Source organism: Pinus tabuliformis, chromosome 2_2 (genome assembly GCF_031772625.1).
Source record: "Pinus tabuliformis cultivar Carrire ecotype Pingquan chromosome 2_2, CPIR1, whole genome shotgun sequence".
NCBI classification, from domain to species: Eukaryota; Viridiplantae; Streptophyta; class Pinopsida; order Pinales; family Pinaceae; genus Pinus; species Pinus tabuliformis.
In genome coordinates this window covers 878,035,089-878,053,284 of record NC_142300.1, presented here as the reverse complement: position 1 = coordinate 878,053,284, position 18,196 = coordinate 878,035,089, and the positions used below count along the sequence as shown (strand labels likewise).

At 39.1% G+C, this 18,196-nt stretch overlaps 1 pseudogene; it reads right to left on the bottom strand.

Moving 5' to 3' along the window:
- Positions 1 to 312: 312 nt before the first annotated feature.
- Positions 313 to 18,196, bottom strand: part of LOC149195806 (leucine aminopeptidase-like) — an 86,806-nt pseudogene continuing 68,922 nt past the window's right edge.

Genomic DNA, 18,196 nt, shown 5'->3' with positions numbered 1-18,196 from the left:
AGGAAGTCTTATACACTAATTTGGTGTCCAACTTAGTCATGACCTTAAATTTAGAAAATAATAATAATAAAATTCGTAAATGTGAGTGTAATTGTCTTTAAATATTTTATTTCATTTACAATTACATTTATAATATTTAAAGAGAAACCACATTTTTTCAGTACCCCTTTTAGGGAGAGATAACACATTGTTTAACACTTAATTTTATTTAGGGTGTAGATCTAGATAAGTCAGAGGTGTTTAGAGGTGTTTTGAGAGAAAGTTGATTGAGTTGATATGAATTTAGTATTTTTCTTTATTAAGAAGTTTAATCTAGTCATTACTTTTTCCTTCTATATTTTTAGTAAAAGTATTTTCAATGGCAAAAAAAATTGACCATAATAGGGCAAGCGTAAAGAACTTGAAAAGGCTGCACACTCGTGATGGCTTTATTTTCTTGGGGAGAATATTCATGTAACACTTCCACTCTTCCACTCTTCAACTTGCCACTTTCTCACTTCCTCATTAAAGGGCATTCGTTCGGTAATGAAGTCTCATGATGCATAAAAGACCTTGTCGTGGATGGTGGAAATGGGCTCCATGACATCTAGAGGAATTCCAGTCCCATCTACCCAAACATTTAAATCGACTTTATTCTCTATGTTGGGGAGATTATTCTTTAGAAAGGCCAAGAATGTATCCGTATCAATGGATTGGAACTTGAAACATTGGATATATTTCTTTAGAAATTCATCGAACTCAGGGCACCCAACTAGCACTCAAAAATGTATAGGTATCAATAGATTGAGTTTGGATTTTTGCATCAATAAAACTAAACTTCACACCTGTAGGATTTTGTAGATTTTTTCTACAAATCAGCTAGCTCTAATACCATGTAGAAATTTCCCACCTGTAGATCAACCTGGTAATGCAATGTACTAAAGCAAAACACTTGATCTACTTCTACAACCAATTTAGTGGAAGTTTAATCGAATATGAGCAACATCAATAAGAACACATATAACTGATATGGAGAAATCAAACACACATAACGTAGAAGATATAACCAGGGGAAAGCACCATCCTAAAACCCAATCTCTGTATTATCATACAAGTGGAAATATGTCTAGATTAAACAAAGCCTTAGCTCGGAATCTATCCAGCTCTCAGTATAATCCCTCTACTGCTCATAGATAGTCAAAGGCTTCTCACAAACCTTCTACTCTGCCCTCTGAGCCTCCTATTTCTATGCACGGTTTTCCCGGGTCCTCTAGTTGTAACCTGTGTGATTCTCACCTCACACACAACACTGACCTTTGAAATAATTACACAAACCTGAAGGAGATAAATCCTCATCATGGATGAGCTTCCTTTATAGGAAAAATATTCATCCAACTAATAGTAGATTGTCCCTTCTCTGATCTCAACTGGGTCTCTGTCTGAACTACCAAGCATCAGTTATCCATGAGAGAATACTCAGTTATCTGAAAATAACAGTTGTCACATGCATGCAAGTATCAAAAAATTGTATCTCATTAATTTAACAACTTGTTAAATTAATCTAACTGAACTTGACTAAGTTAAACTAAGTCAACTGATCCTCTCAATATAAAACTCATCCTTAATTCCTCAATCAGTGGAGCAAATCAAGGACACATTCCCCAATCAGTGGAAAAATTATTGCATGTTCTCACAAAGACTTCAAGTTTGATTTTCCTTAACTAATTAACTCAAGGAGAATTAATTAATTAATATTCAAACTGCTACTAAGACCAAATTCGAATTTTACTTCTTATTTTAGACCAGGGACTGTCTAAAAATAGGATTCCAACTTGAACTGCTAAAAATAGAACTTCTATTATTAGCACTTCCATTTTTCGTTCCCTCCTGCCTAATCTAGCACTAATGCCCAAACTGCTATTTTTAGCAATTTCTTGTTGCCAATTTTCAACACTCCCTGTCAACATGAAAGGCTTCCTCTCGAACCCGATCTTGTACCTCTGTAATGTTCTGCATGCAACACATCTACTAAATGTGGTTGCTCCAGCAACTCTCGGAACAAAAAAAGCTCCTAACTGACCACTCTATTGGGCTAGAAACATACTCTGATGCTGAAGCTCTACCTGCTGCTAACAAGTGCTCCCTCTTTGACCTCTACGCTACCGCAACATTTCCATGCATCTTGCACCATTGCACCCTTCTCTATGCTACCGTGGATAGTGCAACACACTTGTGCCTCTCGCATTGCTGCGGCCTGCATGCTCTGTGTTGTCCTAGGATTCCCTGCACTGTAGCTCTCTCTGCCTCTCCATCCGCATCTATCTCTACCAAATCAGTCAGTTCTTGCTACTCCACATCGGGGATCCTGTAGCAAGGTCTCATCCAAGAGGTTGGGTAGCTCAAGGATCATGCCCCTCCTCCATGGGATGATCACTCCACATCGCCCCACCTCCTACTTGGAGGTATGGCTGCATGTGAGCCCTCTACCCACCTGGCTCTATGCTTCCCCCTACTAGAGGTCTTTGCATGAGTAGATGTCTCTACTCGATCTCCTCTCAACTTGTCTAATTGTGGCTGCTCCACAACCTCCTGAAGTTGTTGCACCAATTGTGGCTCCTCCACAATTGTCTGAGACTTCTTCTAGCGCTGCATGTTGAGAGGTAATATACTCTCCCTCTCAACCACCAAGTCTCTAACCTTTACCTTGCTACTCAAGGCTTTGCATGCATCTTGTACCTCAAAGTGCATACAGGTTCTTGGCTAGCACACCAATCTGTTTCATATTTCCTGCCGTCATGAAATTTTCTGGCAAAAGATTTGATTTTAAATCAGCAATATCTCCCTCATCCGAACTCCAATTCAGCCCATCTTTTTTTTTATTTTTGGTAATTTTTCGCAGGGAATCCAAATCTGCTATTTGTTTCTAAAAATTTTGTACAGAAATTTTCAGATATGCTCTGCAAACTCTTGGCCCAAAACTCAAAACTTTCAAATCTCCTCTCAATATATTATTCTTCCTTGATAACCTGTGCTCTCATACAATGCAGAATTTTATAGAATTTTTCTACAAATCAGCTAGCTTTGATACCATGTAGAAATTTCCCACCTATAGATCAGCCAGGTAATGAAATGTACTAAAGCGAAACACTTGATCTACTTCTACAACCAATTTAGCGGAAGCTTAATCGAACATGAGCAACATCAATAAGAACACATATAACTGATATGGAGAAATCAAATAAACATAACGTAGAAGATATAACGAGGGGAAAGAACCAGCCTAAAACCCAATCTCTGTATTGTCATACAAGTGGAAATATGTCTAGATTACATAAAGCCTTAGCTAGGAAGCTATCCAGCTTTCAGTATAATCCCTCTGCTACTCATAGACAGTCAAAGGTTTCTCATAAACCTTCTCCTCTGCCCTCCAAGCCTCCTATTTTTATGCACAGTTTTCCTAGGTCTTCCAGCTGTAACCTGTGTGATTCTCACCTCACACACAACACTAACCTCTGAAATAACTGCACAAACCTGAAGGAGATAAATCGTCATCATCGATGAGCTTCCTTTATAAGAAAAATATTCATCCAACTGATAGTACACTGTCCCTTCTCTGATCTCAACTGGGTCTCTGTCTGAACTACCATGCATCAGTTATCCATGAGAGAATACTCAATTATCTGAAAATAACAGTTGCCACATGCATGCAAGCATCAACAAACTATATCTCATTAATTTAACAACTTGTTAAATTAATCTAACTAAACTTGACTAAGTTAAACTAAGCCAACTGATCCTCTCAATATAGAACTCATCCTTAATTCCTCAACCAATGGAGAAATTATTGCATGTTCTCACAAAGACTTCAAGTTTGATTTTACTTAACTAATTAACTCATGGAGAATTAATTAATTAATATTCAAACTGCTAGTAAGACCAAGTTCGAATTTTACTTCCTACTTTAGACTAGGGACTGTCTAAAAATAGGAAGCCAACTTGAACTGCTAAAAATAAAACTTCTATTTTTAGCACATCGATTTTTCATTCCCTGTTGCCCCATCCAACACTGATGCCCAAACTGTTATTTTTAGCACTTCTATTTTTAGCAATTTCTTGTTGCCAATTTTCAACAACACCCACTCAACATTGACATTATGTGTTACCTATAGGAGGATGAGAATGGAATCAAAACAAGCAACATATAAATAAAAAAAACAACAATAAAGGGAGAAGAGACTGAGTAAAACCTAACTCTCAATATACAAAAGGAATTGAAAACCCTTTTCGTAAGGGATAGGAGAGTAAACATCCTCAGGATCAACCACTTCCTGGTTTGTTGTCAAGTTGGTAAAATTCCATATTATCTTTGGATCTAACCATCTCATCCTTCAAATCTTAGTAAATTAAGACAATGTTCAAAGCATCACACTCCACGCCCTGTACAAATGCCAGGAATTATTTGCTCTGCATATTTCGAAAGTTGTGAAAAAATGCACTTCCCAAATCTTAAAACCCTAAACCCTAAAAACTCAAATCTTCAACAATGTGTTTTATATGGAATATGGTAAATATATTTAGGTGTGTATGTAATAATACCTCATTTGGCCAAAAGTCATTATTTATGGGATTGGTGATGATATTCCCAGTCCAGTTGTGTGCAAGCTCATGTGCCACAACCTACCTACCACTCAAATTCTCTGCAATGATAGTGGGGATTACAAAGAGAAACCTGAGATTCTCCATTCCTACAAATGGGAAACTTAGCAGAAACATAAGGAGATTGAACCTCTCCCATTCATATCCACCAAAGAGCTTTCCCCCCAATTCATTATCTCCTTTGTGTTTATGAACTCATGTTTTACATATTATAGAATAGGAAAACGTTTAGAATAGATCCTAGTACTACTGCCAACCTCCCTATAAATAGTATTCCCCACCACAAATGAAAACATATATGGAGGTATTGGTTGCTGCATTGAAAAATGCTCAACAACTCTTCCATGCATTTCCCACTTCTCATTAGGGCATGCTCCCTTTACTTCTCCCATGGAAGGATCCATTCAGTCCTTATGGGTAGTAGAAGTTACATAGCTCATTTTTTCAAGAATAGTTAGCACAACCAAGTATTGAATCCTCGCTTTCAACGTATCATGACAAGGTAATATAGAACGAGCAAGGATAGACCAGCATTGGGTGTAGAGATATAGATTTTTTTCCCTACAATCTGTGCTGGATTCAACCATTAAATAATTGAAGTTGATTGACAGGTTTTGAATGATATAATAAAAGAGATTTGATTTGTAAGGGAAACTTTGAGAAGAATTCCCTTGATGGTATAATGATTTTTCAAAATGAAAGGCATGAAAGAAGAGGACAAAAATGATTCAGAGGTGTCATGCTAAAGTCCATGTATTTCAAGGAAACTAGTATTAAGATATATATCGTAGAATAAGGACTTTCAGGAGTTAATAGCATACCCATCAATTTCTTTGCTACTAAAGTCAAAACACAATGAAAGATGGACATTTTGGGTTAGAGGATGCACTGAATCTGTGAAGGAATCAGGATAAATTAGATTCGTATTATAGTCATATTCTTAGTCAAAATTTCTCTCTACATTCCTCACTCTTGCTAAGGCTACTGAATGGTGTATGTGGTGATACTGGTGGTTTTATATTCCCACTACTATGCCTCTGCCTCTGCCTCTACCACCCATTCCTGCACATGCCTATGCTTCTCCTGCAAAATGCTAAACCTGATCAATGATTTTGTTGAAATTTTTGGTATTTGGTTCTCTGATTTGTTAGTCACATGCAACAAAGATGAACACTGTCACTATGAAGAAGAATCATTTCATCTCGCAAAAGGTTTAGGAGCTAATAGATTGTCCACTATGGTCAATTCAGCCTACCTCCAGGCCTCTATCGATGAAAGGCTTCTGAATTAAAAGGGCATCATTTGAGATTTCTTGGTCAAAGGTGGTTCGAGTCCGACGTAGGTGCAAACCATGGACAAAACAAAAACGTTGATGGAGCTCTCTGAGGGAGAAGCTAAGATTGTGAAATCCTTCTATGCATAAGGCATGAACCAGTATTGTCGGTTGTGAAGGTGACATAATATCTATTGCAGATGGTGAAGGTCGTCCACTCACACGGGCTCGGGAACCCGAACCCACATGTCAATTTTCTATTCAGAGGAAGACGACAAAACATATGCCTATGTGATTGGTTGAATCGACCGAGGCCAACCCCACAAAAAAATGCCTATCAAATTAAAAATAATATAAATACATTTTAATACTAATTTCATTTCCAAATTTAGCTCTTTTCATAATGTAAATCTAAATTAAAATAATATCAATAACAATTTCATTTCCTCAAACATACGACAAGTCTAAATATTCAAAAGAGTGAAGGGAACTTTACTTGAATAGTTCATGAGGCATAATACTTGCTAAGGTTTTGCAAAACGGGTAGCAAGCTAAGTGGGCTTGCTTGTGAGGAAAACTCGACAGTTAAGCGCACTTGAGCCAGAGGTGATCTGGGATGGGTGACCTCCTGGGAAGTCGTGGTTACCAAGTGCAAGCCCCTAAAGTGATGATTAACGCTATGTGATTCATTTCACTAATTTCAATCACAGTTCCTCACCCCTGTGAGCATCACCCAATGCAATGAGTGCTAAGTGGAATATTCAAAAATCATGACAAATTAGTCAGTTACGACTACCTCTCATGGAAATGGTCATAAATGAATGACTTACTTAACGTAATTAAATCCCCCCCAAAAAAAAATTGATATCTAAGTCTAAAATTTATACAATGTATATAATTATTGGCCATTCACTTTGTTGTGTTGTTTTCTTCTCAAAGATGTACGAAAATAACCCACTTAATATTGTGGATGACAAACAATCTCAACAATATAAATGGCTATTAAATGTTGTACATCTGCAGCAATTGATAGAAACAAAACTTGGCAAAGTCCAAATCTATGCTACAATCATAGTTAAATAGCAAAAAGAAAGAGTAATGACCCCAATCATCCATTGGAAACTAGATATATATAGAATAATTATATTATACCACATGTGAAGAGAATAGATAAATGTTACCAGCCCCCCTCTATGGGATGGGTTCTTGGCTATCGTCAAACGTCTTAAGCTTGTGTAGAGTCTCTCTCCTTTATAATGTGAAAACCCAGCAAAGATATGGCGTGTGACAATGAAAATAATCAGAGTTACAACAATGAGTGCAACAATGAAAATAATCAAAAGTGAATAATGAATGGAAAACCCTTCTATTTATAACAAAATATTGAGTTATCTTTGAATAATGAGCAATAATAAAATATTATTGGTCTCATTCTTGGAATAACCACTTGGAATATTTTATTATATGTGTTTAGGAGAGAAAAAATATTTAAAATTTTATTTATAAATAATAAATAAATAAATGATTTATTTATTATCTCAACGAATTAATTAAGGAATAATAAAAAATAAGGATTTATTTAATTATTCCTAAGGGATTGAGTCAAATTTAACAAAGAATAATAATTAATTAGTAATTAATTAATTATTCTTAGAGAAAAATAAGATAAATAATTATTTATCTATTTATTTTTCATGATTGGGCCAAATTTGACAAGGAATAATAATAAAACAGTGGTTACGTTAATTTTCCGAGAAGAAAATCATATAAATAATGATCTACTTAATTGTTCTTCATGGTTTTAACTATAAATTACTTAACAAAGGTGGTTTATTAAGTAATTTCTCATAGTCAAAGCAATTTTACTATGGTAAAATTGGCTTTACATGGTGTACTTCGATCCATCAAGTAAATTAGGCTAGATGAGCACTTTTTGGTGATAATAGATTTCCCTCCAACATATGAGTGTTAGGAGAGAAACGTATGACCAAAGTACGTTGTAAAGACACGATCACTTAGACAAAACAGGGGAGTCAAGGAGAGAGAGAGGGAGACTAAAGCAGTTGAATTGAAAGAGGATAGGGACAGAGGGGGTGAGACTAATGCAAGTCTCCTTTTATGTCATGCTACCGGACCTCAATGAGGTAGGGGAGGCATACCTATACCCGCCGAGATAACTTAGTACAAAAATAATGGTTGGCCCAAACATATAAAACTGAGAAATGAAGTACATGTTGAATGGTACATGACAAGCTAGCATAACAAAGCCAGAAAATAATACAATGTGTCCCATATACATAATGCACCTGGTAAAAACATGAGCCAGGACTGAATATAATAATATCTAAGTACGTGAGATACAAATCCCGTTCCCTCAAAAAATGGGTGGGATGGAGGGTAGAACAACCGGAGAAGCCCTACTGAATAAGGAAGGGCTCTGCAAAACTAAATGGAACAATTGGAGGAGACGTGCATGCAATGAACACTGTGATTGGTAGGAACCAAACCCATCAACTCTATGGAACTGCATCTAAGGCTGTAGCATAGTGGGTATTCATCTGGTCATGTGGGGGGCTACCTAAAGGGGAACCCCCTCATGAGGTCTGAAACATATCACACACACCAAGGAATCACTGGTACAATATGATGCATCACTGGACCATCGATTGTATGGATCACGAACATGAAATGATCAAGTCAAAGGACAATAATGAGAACCTCTATTTGATCCAAGGTGTTGAACAAGAATGGAAGCTTGAACTGAGATACAACACCCTCTAGGTCGTTATTTTGGAATAAATAAGTTGATGTCGACATAATAAAGCCTACAATAGATGAGGCAAGGAGGATTCTCAACTAAAGCACGAGGGAAAATATTAATGTGACTAATGGATTGACAACAGAGGTAATGGGGAATATGAGACTGGGGGAAAAATAGATGACTTCCATTGTCAGAGCATAAAGTGCATTGGTGACCTAGCAGCGACTGACTCAACTCTAGATGGGATCGGGACAGTGTGACTGGAGACCAAAATGGGCAACATAGGATGAACGGTATGCAAATATGCATGGAATACTGTGACATGATATGATGGTTAATGAAATAGACTCCAGGAATGCAAGGGTGACTCATTGCAGATGCTCTGAACAAGGGTGACTCGACGGCGCTACCATACAGACAAGGCCTAGTCGAGACCATGAAAACATGAATAAATTATGGTTACTATGACAAAAATCAACATATCATATGACAAGTATTAAGAAGAGGTGGACCTCAATGTACGTGTGTTGTTGTATGATGAAATTCGATTTTTAGAGACGACGAAGTGACCTTCTTGGAAAAAAAATTTCCAAGTGGAGTTTCAAATCATCAAAAAATGAGGAAGACCCATTTTGGAGTTCAATGAGAGCTTTCCAATGGTACTAAGGGTTCATCAAATTGAGCTACTATCTAATCACAATGGGCGATAGAAAAATTAGGGATTTTTCTATAAAAGGGCATTTTCCCTCCAATTTGGATTCATTTGCAAAGTGAGTTGTGGTGAATTTGGAGAGGAGGAAAAGCTCATAAATCTTGTGGATAAACCGACCGTCAAAATCATGATTTGTGACTTTCAGGTAGGTGGCCTTACTCATATCTTCAATTTCAGTGGTTTATTTCTTGATTTTTGGCACCTGGCAGCTCCTTGAGAGACCCCTGCTCTTGCTCATGGTCACATCACACTTTCTGGGCCTAGAAGTGTGATCTGGCTCGCAGGAAACAACTAGAAACTTGCAAGCTCGCACTTTCTAGGCTAAAAACTGCGATTTGTGGTTGGGGAAAGATTTGGTATGCTGGCCTGGTGGGGGCTACAAGTTGATCAGTGTAGCTAATTACTTTCTTTTTTGAAATGACAAGACATGTGGTGTTTTGCAGATATGGTAGAGCTGAAAATTAATTGGCGTGAATGAGACTTGGATACTCTTCGATCTGAGATCTAGGGGGATCAGGTGGTTCAAGGGGCATTGGCTCATTATGGGGTTCTCAAGTTGGTAGAGAACCCATTGATGAGGGTAGGTGAGCCCTTGCTATCAAGAATTATGAGCTATTAGGATCCAGACGAGGAGATCTTTGTCGTGCAGGGGCACAAGATTGACCTCACATTACAAGATATTTACTTTTTGACTGGACTATATCCCCTCAGAATGGTGGGAGATATTCATCTGGTGTTACCTCGTGCGAGGAACATCACTAAGTTCGTGGAGCGCCGTTGTCGATGGGGTGTCCGTGTCAAGAGCATGATTATCCCGTTTGTTGATCTAGAGAGGCTGGAGACACAGGTTGTTTCCATAGTTGTGCTATGGGTCTTGGGCAGCCAGGCATTCCACCACATCACTGGTGGGAAAATGATGTTTTTTTAGAGTGTTTTGGCTAGGACCTGCTATGGGTGGGCCCAGATGATGTTATCGTTGATGAAACGACAGTTGAGTCTTTGTAAGAGGCCGATGAATCGTGGATGCACTTTTGGTACAATACTGTGTGCATTCTTCTTTGAGAAGATACTTACTATACATCCTCATGTATAGATCCGAGATGGGGGCCCATAGGAGCCCAAGATGCTCTGCTGGGGGTAGCTACTATGGAGAGGAGGAGGAGGGGTAGTCGGACAGGTGTTCCGACCCGAGTTTTTCTCACAATGGGATTAGATGCCCCTTGAAATTGTTGATTACCCTTATAGCGGTATGAACTATCAAGGGGATCTTGACTTGCCACTTTTGCCCAGGCGAGCATGGGGACCAGATGGTAAGTGTTAAAGCTATGATTTATGGTGCATTTTATATTTCTGTCACATGTATATGGTACTCAGTGTGAAATATGTTGTATACATACATACCACTGGTGAAGCCAGTAGGATATGCAGGTCGAGCCATAGCAGCTGGGGCTCCAGATCAGGGGACATCATTGTCACAATAGGGTCTAGAGGATACTGTGTTGCTTGATAATTTCCATCATAGGTTTGATGTACTTTTGACTGAGGTTTTAGAGCGCAAATGGCATGAGTTAGAGGACCGATACACAGATGAGTGCACCAGTCTTCCCTTAGAGTGGCGAGGCATCCTGCGGTGCATGGCAATAACAGGTTAGGCAGAACACGATCTACGTGCAGGTGGAGGAGATCCTTTGGCGCGAGATACGCTGGACAATGACTAGATGCAAGTACACATGGGTCCCTTTGATTGTGATTTTTGTAACATGCTATGGGCATGTTGGATGTATTTAGAGCTATGGTTGCAAACACTTATATGATACATAATATGATTATTCATCTTATATGATGATGATGGTTCGCCATTTGTTTTATTTGTGGTTGTCTTATGTGGTATACATGTGATAAATGCCAATCTAGAATGTTTTTTGCAATGGTATCTACATAGTGATTGTGGGCTCTAGGCACATGACTAAAAGTAATGGTTTCAAATTCACATACCAATAGCCTCGCTCGTAGATATTTTCTAAATAGGACTTGGTTATGCACATGATACACACCATTCAATTGCATGATAAGTAACAAGGAATCTAAACAAACATGAACATGAAGGATGCGATGGGTGAGGGCATCAACTAACAAACCTATCATTGCATCATATTTTTCCTAATTATTGGTGTCATATCCAATGCACACACCGTTTGAAAGGACTAATGTATTCAAGGGGGTAAAAATGGCCTAGGCTGCAGAGGCTATATTACGGGAGAAGAGACTTGCACCATCAGTATGGCCAATATATGGTGTGGATGATGGATCCATATGAAAGGTGCAAAAGACAACAGATGAGATGATGCAATATACCCAACTTAATGGCAGAAATAAAGACATGTAAATCAAAGAGATGTTCTATGGGAAACTTTTCTTGAGGTAGAGTGCATTGAGATAATTAGGAAGGAAATGGACATCAAAATCCTCTAAAGAAATGCCCACTTACTTAATGGTAGGGGTAATTAGGGGTAGACATAGCTTCCATGGTGTCCTCATCAGGCTAGGAGATGGGTGGACGGGAAGAAGACTGACTACATGATGTGGCAACATTACTTGGTGAATCAAACTGAGAGAGAAGGTTCACATACACATCGTCTTGAATGGTAGATGTCAGAATGGTAGAGGGAGCATCTACTGATGTTGAGAGATGGGATTTTGTGGAAGGAGGGTCAATAGAAATGCGTGCAACAACCTCAAGAAGGTTTGCTGGCAAGGGACTCAAGGATGATGACAGGTAAAGCATGGGGCCTGTGGTGTCCGTCATCTCAACATCGGGGGGAGGGATCACAATAGTAGGGCCAAAGTTTCCCTATTTTGGTTGACTTGGGTTACCAGAATCTACAGGAAGATGAGTAAAGGTCCAACTACGAGTGGCCTTGTATTCACAATCTGGACGAGGGCAACAATGGGAATAGTGACCATGAAGATCACACAGGGCACAAGCATGGTTTGTGCGAAGAATTTTGAGTTTATTAGGTGGGACCAATATGTTAACATGGACTTCCTGAATATTCAACTCGGAGAACACTTCATGAACCAACGGTTTAAGTTGAGGAAGTTTAGGACAATTGTTGGTGGTGTGCCCAATAATTTTACACAAAGAGCACAGGGGTGTCGGCTTTGGGGCCTTATGGGCTGGAGGAGTTTGGGGAGCCTTGTCCTTCGAATATTTCCTTTTGGCTTTGCCCCCCTGCCCAGATGCTTTTGCAGTAGGAGCTGGTTCCTATTAAGGTTGTAATGGCACTGAAGCAGCGACAGGGGTAATGGGGACCTTTTGAACCAAGGTAAAAGTGTGATAAGGTCTTGGCTGAACAAGCAGAATTTTTGTAGTGGGATCGATGTACCATAATTGATTACTGAGAGTCATGTTAGGAACGACCAACGAAGCCATGACAGGTATAAAAAAAACTATCGGAGGGGATAATAAGAAAGGTATCTAGCCGACAGGATAATGTACTTGCGAATTAGCTCCTAGATAGTTAATACCTCGAGGAACAGTTCCTGGAGGGAACATAGGAGAGGCAACCACAAATGGAAGAGGTCCTGGGGGAGAGGGTCTAGAGGGTTCAGCTGGAAGAGCAACATCAGGATGTTGAGTAGCTGGATATTGCTCAGGTGTACTAGACTATTTAAGGGTAGCTCGTGATTCTTGTAACATGAAAACACTCATGGAAGTAGGTTTTGAAATGGGAGGGGACACACCAGGGAAGACACCTAACAATGAGGAATCCTCATAGACTCCGGGCGAAATATTTTTGGTAGGAGTTGAAGACTATATGTCAGAAATTGACGAGATAATGGAGTCGGTGGAGGTCATGGATGCCATCTCATAGTTAGTTGACTAATCGGTGGTAACGATCCTCCCTTCATGGGGGAAGCACATCTCGCAGAACACCACAGATGCAATTATTGACATGGCATATGTGTAACTATGACCTAAGAGAATGTTGTAGTCCAAAGGGGCATCGATGACTTCAATGTCGACATGGACAGTCTTTCTCGGAAGGGTCACTGGATAGTTTCGGTACATGCCAAGGGGCTAAGAGAGGTGTCCATCCCAAGCATGCCAAAGTGATGGTGGAGGGGGACAACTCAGGTGACTTAAGTTGTTTCCAATCAGCAACGGACATCACATAGGTGGATGCACCTTCGTCAATAATGCATCTGGAGAAGATGGCATTATAGACTCTAACTTATGTCTGGAAAGCAACAGATGAAGGCAATGGGGGGTGCTTTGATGTATCAACTGGGAAGACAATCAAAAGATTGTCGAAAGGATCCACTACACACAACAGAGTTAGTAGAGCTTCCTTTTGGGAAGGGCACGACTAGAGGAGTTCCAATGTTGACATGGAGGCAAGTGATTGCACCAAGTTGTATACTATACTGTATGTATGGGAAACTCCGTTTGAAGTCACATTATGGCGTAATGGTCCCTTTAGGATCTTGGGAATGGTATCAACTTTAGGTTGAGGGACCTGTAAACAACCATTTGGTGTCATAATAGGCTTGGCAAATACTTTGGTTTTGGACTCAGTAGCTGAAAAAGTAGAGGGCTTGTCATATTGACGCAACCAAGTTTGTAGGTTGATATTATAAGGGTTAACCTCATCAGAGTTCATCATAAGGATCTGGTAGTCATCAGGACCAGATGGTTGGGGGAGGTGGGCTGCTTGACCTGGTTGGGGTTGAGTAGCAATAAATCCTTGTTTAGGGAAAGGATTTGTGAGCATTGTCAGTTGAGTTGGCACAAGAATTTGAGGTGATTGTTGACCTCTAAAAGATGCTTGAGCTTCCCACATTTGGCACATCTGGGGTAAGATGGGACACTCATGTGTATAGTAGCCATGTACACCACAACATGCATAAGGCTTGTTCGTACAAATAGGCTTGTTCTTCTTGGGTTGGCTACCTTGTTGCTGGTTGCTGGTGTTAGGCTAGTTCCCCTGGGGTTCACTAGGATAGTTACTTTTGTTACCCTGGTTACCCTTGTTAACCTTCCCCTTTTTCTTTTTCTTCAAATTTGGGGGATTGGTAGAACTCTATTGCGCAAACACCTAACCTTGATGGGGCAGTGGCTATTGGGGCTGAGGATGCATGGGAGGCCGTGGCACTAATTCTTGAGGCACTGGACCACTCGGTTGTGGATAAGGAGGAGCAAAAGTTTGTTAGATGGGTTGGGGTATAGGAAACATGTTGCTAGCAGGAGGGGCATGAGTGTTGGAGGAACTAGTGCCCCCCTGTGGGTAGCCATAACTCTGCTGAGTATATGGCAAAGAGTGTGAAAGAGATCCAACAATACCGTCAACTGCGTGAGTTGCCCCCTATGCATTAGTACTTCTAGGACAAGGGAGCTTTGGAATGACGGTATAGAGATAACCGGATTATGCATAAATCAGATCATATCTCAAAGCGGTCTGGAGAGCTTCTTCCTTAGTCTGAGGAAAATAGGACGTAACATATTTCCTAATGGGGGGTAAAAGGCTCCTAACAAACTAGTCTAGATAGAAATGGTCTTCGAAAGGCGGGGCACGACATGTGCTCCTCCTTCGACCCCACTCTTGAACATGGTCAGAAAGGTGAGTGATAGAGGACTGATGGAATTTGGTCAATAGCTCCATAGCAGTTTTGTATCAGAGAGCTAACTGGAAATATCAAAGGAATGCTTTAGCAAGCATCACGAAAATGGAATGAGATGCAGAGAGCTGGTCTACATACCATTTCGCAGCATCTCCAGTGAGCATGCACTGGAAGAGCCGAAGACGAATGGAGTCATTGGTTGTGGAGTTGGACGAACACCACATGTGGAAGGATCGAAAATGGTTGGTAGGATCCTCTCCAGATATACCCTCAAACTTTGGGATGTCTAAGGGAAGCTTAGTCGGCACAGAGGGCCAACCAGCATCATGGTGAATGGGGTCATTTATCAACTGGTTAATATCTGGTAGACTTAACCCAGCTATAAAGGGGAGCATGGGGGCTGCCAGAATGGTTCTTGAGACTGTTCTACTTGATGTGACCACCAGTATAGAAGCAAAGCGAACACTAGGTTTGGTTCCTACACCTTCTGTGGGTCCTGGCATGGTGACGATATGCGGTGAAGGAGGGTCGAAATCAGATGAGGAATCAAAAGAACTAGGAGAAGAGTTGGTATGGGGACTCGGATGACTACGAACTCGAATCGAACAAGGAGGAGTAATACGCCCAAGTGGAAACTGGGGGTGAAGGCCTAATAGTCTCTATGGCACATGCCTTGGTGGCACAATGATGGTAAGACACATGTGACACAGAATTGGTGAAAGGAGATTCAGCAATATATCTTTGTCTCAATGTGGGGAGATAAATTTATTATGTTATGTCTTGGCTTGGCGGTGTAAACCAAGCACCCTTCGCTTAAGGTGTGCTTCTATGTGCAAGTGTATTAATTGATTAAGCCCAGATCATGTTTGTAAAAAAGAGAAAAGCTTGCTAAAAATAAACTGAAATAAATAATAGAAAATGAACAACAAAACGATGAACTAAACCCCACCCAAACTGGGTTTGGAAACACTGTACTGCTTGGTGGCTAAACTGATGGGAAATACACTGAAACAGTTAAGAGATTTGAATGACTGGGATCAAGAGACACTAAGATGTTGGAAAGTGGTGCAAAAACAGCAAAAAACCAGAGGGAAGATCACTGCAAAAAGATAGGGAGATGGGTGCAACACCTAGGGCAACTGATGGGACCCTAAGGAAAATGACCAAACAAGTTTAAATGTGAAACTATGGATGGTAACAACCTATCTTAATAGATCAGAAACAAAATATTATAGATCTGGAAAATGTGGTTGAAAGAGTTGCAGATACTCAGACTACTCACTCAGTTAAACTTCTCCTAAAAAGTTGGAATTGTACTAGAAGCCCTAGGGGAGGCTAAATTCGACTTCGATGAGTAAATCAGAGTGGATCAAGGCCTAAGCGAGATGAGACAGAGGTTAGAAAACCCAGCAAATAGCTCTCTGCAAAACCCAGAAACCAATCTATGAAAACCCTAAAACCCAGAAATCACGGGTACTGACCTATTTCTCTATAGGGTTTACATTTTTTTGGGTTGAAAGGTGCATTTTGGAGCCTAGATCACACTTTTTGGGCTAAAAACTGTGATTTCTATTCTGTGGATCCTCTTCGCCAAATCTTGGAAAAAAGTGTCACCTTTATCGCCGCTAGTTCTTGTGACCTGAAGAAAAGACCGAAAAGCTTGCGAAAGTCAGAAATTTATCAGATCTAGGGTTAAAAAATAGGAAACATTAATAGAATGAAAAAAGAAGAAACCCTAAGTTGAAAACCGAAGGTCACCCAAGTTTTTGGATCTAAAGTATAAAACCCAAAGGAGTCACCAATTTTGTGATTGGCAACAATTAGAAAATTCCCCAGCGGAGTCGCCAATTTTGTTGTAGTGTTTTCTTCTCAATGATGTAGGAAAATAACCCACTTAAGATTGTGGATGACAAACAATCTCAACAATATAAATGGCTACTAAACATTGTAGATCTGTAGCAACTGATAGAAACAAAATTTTCCAAAGTCCGAATCTATGCTACAATCATAGCTAAACAACAAAAAGAAAGAGTAATAACTCCAATCATCCAATGGAAACCAGATATATAAAGAATAATTTTATTGTAACACATGTGAAGGGAACAAATAAATGTTACTAGTCCCCCTATATGGCATGGTTTCTTGGTCATCATCAAATGTCTTCATCTTGTGTAAAGTCTCTCTCCTCTATAATGTGAAAACCCAGTAAGGATATGGTGTGCGACAATGAAAATAATTAGAGTTACAAGAATGAGTGCAACAATGAAAGTAATCAAAAGTGAATAATGAATGGAAAAACATTCTATTTATAACAAAATATTGATTTATTCTCAAATAATGAACAATAATAAAATATTATCGATCCCATTCTTGGAATAACCACTTGGAATATTTTATTATATTTGTTTAGGACGGAAAAAGTATTTAAACTTTTAGTTAGAAATAATAAATAAATAAATGATTTATTTATTATCTCAATGAATTAGTTAAGGAATAATAAACAGATAAGGATTTATTTAATTATTCCTAAGGGATTTAGTCAAATTTAACAAAGAATAATAATTAATTAGTGATTAATTAATTGTTCTTAGAGAAAAATAATGATTTATCTGTTTACTTTTCATCATTGGGTCAAATTTGATTAGGAATAATAATAAAAAAGTGGTTAAATTAATTATTACTAAAGGAAAATCAAATAAATAATGATTTATTTAATTTTTCTTCATGGGTTTAACTATAAATTACTTAACAAAAGTGGTTTATTAAGTAATTTCTCACAGTGAAAGCAATGTTACTATGGTAAAATTAGTTTTACATGGTGTACTTCGATCCATCTAGTAAATTAGGCTAGATGATCAATTTTTTGGTGATAACACACTTGCATGAGCAAACTCTAAATGAAAATGACATATAATTCCTTTTCCAGAACACATAGCATATATAAATGTGGGATCCTTGACCTGAATCAACTTATTGTTACTGGTGATATGAACATTACCTTAAATTTTAAGCAGGTATGGAGTTCGAATGGCATGTTGGACCCTATGGCAGGATATTTCAATTCACTCTTTATCTAGAAATCACTTAGGGGTATTGCACCTTGTGCCATTTGTCCCACTTGGCGAAATGGAAGGACGGGGGTGGATGACATTGCGAAGTGGCTTGACCACTTCTTCGTACACTCTTCCTTGTA